At 42.5% G+C, this 1,806-nt stretch overlaps 1 pseudogene; it reads left to right on the top strand.

Annotated features, from left to right (window-relative positions):
- Positions 1–1,255: 1,255 nt before the first annotated feature.
- LOC103587051 lies at positions 1,256–1,806 on the top strand (annotated as a pseudogene).

The raw sequence follows: 1,806 nt of genomic DNA, 5'->3' as shown, positions 1-1,806 counted from the left end.
AGAAGGTTTACTAATATTAGGAATAATAAAGTGTTGCAGTCACTGTTGGCTGCCTCTCCAACAGCAATGACATTATATATACATACACACGCAACACATATGCATATACATGTGTATATATATGCGAGGGTACTTCAAAAAGTTCATGGAAGGGGCCGGCCTGTGGCTCACTTGGGAGAGGTGGTGCTGGTAACACCAAGGCCATGGGTTCGGATCCCATATAGGGCTGGCCCGTGGCTCACTTGGGAGAGCGTGGTGCTGACAACACCAAGTCAAGGGTTAAGATCCCCTACCGGCCATCTTAAAAAAAAAAAAAAAGTTCATGGAAAGATTCATATTATCTTTTTTTTTTTTCTCTAAAAAGATGACCGTAAGGGGATCTTAACCCTTGGCCTGGTGTTGTCAGCACCACGCTCTCCCGAGTGAGCCACGGGCCGGCCCCATATTATCTTTCAATTCTATTTTTCCACGAACATTTTCAAGTACCTTCATATATATATATTTATGAAGATTATATATATAAAGATTATGCTGAGTTAAAGAAGCCAGGTAAAAAAGGTCACATATTGTGTGATTCCATTTATATGAAATATTCAGAATAGTTAAATCCATAGAGACAGAATGAAGACTGGTGGTTGCCAGAGGCTGGAAGGGAGGGAATAGGGAAAAACTACTTAAAGGGTAAGGGTTTCATTTTGGAATTATGGAAATGTTTTGGAACTAGATAGAAGTGGTGGTGACACAACATAGTGTATGTACTAAATGTCATTGAATTTTTTACTTTAAAATGACTAATTTTATATTATGTGAGTTACACTTCAATACCTTTAAAATAGATATGATATATGATTAGCATATATGTGATTTTAGACATTTATTATATATCTAAAATATATAATGAAATCATATTATATCTAAAATATATCTAAAATCATATATATTCTAGATACTCTTGAGACAATAGGGTAAATTTTTAAAATGGGCTATTGGGCGATATTAAGAAATAATTGTTGGGCTGGGGCGGCAGCGCATAAAGGGGGCCGCCGCCGGGTGATGCGGTGACAGCCGCTGCGGGCCCAGGGGCTGAGTCGGCCCAGCCCTCAGCTCGTCCCGCCGCATCCGCGCTTCCGAACTCTCCATCTTCTCAGGCCAACCTGTGATCGCCGAGGCGGCCTCGGGAGGGCCCCCCCTCCGCCCCTTCCTGATCCCTCCCTCGCCATTGTCCCCGCCGCCGCCCCGGGGGCCGCCTCCCACTATGGCTCTGAAGAGAATCCACAAGGAATTGAATGATCTGGCACAGGATCCCGCAGCACAGTGTTCAGCAAGTCCTGTTGGAGATGATATGTTCCATCGGCAAGATACAATAATGGAGCCAAATGAAAGTCCCTATCAGGGTGGAGTATTTTTCTTGACAATTCATTTCCCAACAGTTTATCCCTTCAAAACAGGTAAGGTTAGGCCAGCCCGTGGCTCACTTGGGAGAGCCTGGTGCTGACAACACCAAGTCAAGGGTTAAGATCCCCTTACCGGTCATCTTTTAAAACAAACAAACAAACAAAAAACCTAAGGTTGCATTTACAATAAGAATTTATCATCCAAATATTAATAGGTACGGCAGCATTTGTCTTGATATTTTACGGTCACAGTGGTCTCCAGCACTATTTCAGAAGTATTCTTGTCCATGTGTTCTCTGTTGTGTGACCACAATCCAGATGATCCTTTGGTACCTGAGATTGCTTGGATCTACAAAACAGAGAAAAGTACAACAGAATAGCTCAGGAATAGACTCAGAAGTATGCGATGTAA

Source organism: Galeopterus variegatus, unplaced genomic scaffold (assembly GCF_000696425.1).
Source record: "Galeopterus variegatus unplaced genomic scaffold, G_variegatus-3.0.2 Scaffold410, whole genome shotgun sequence".
In the NCBI taxonomy this organism is placed as follows: Eukaryota; Metazoa; Chordata; class Mammalia; order Dermoptera; family Cynocephalidae; genus Galeopterus; species Galeopterus variegatus.
The sequence above is the reverse complement of the archived record's forward strand: the minus strand, read 5'-3'. Positions and strand labels throughout refer to the sequence as shown.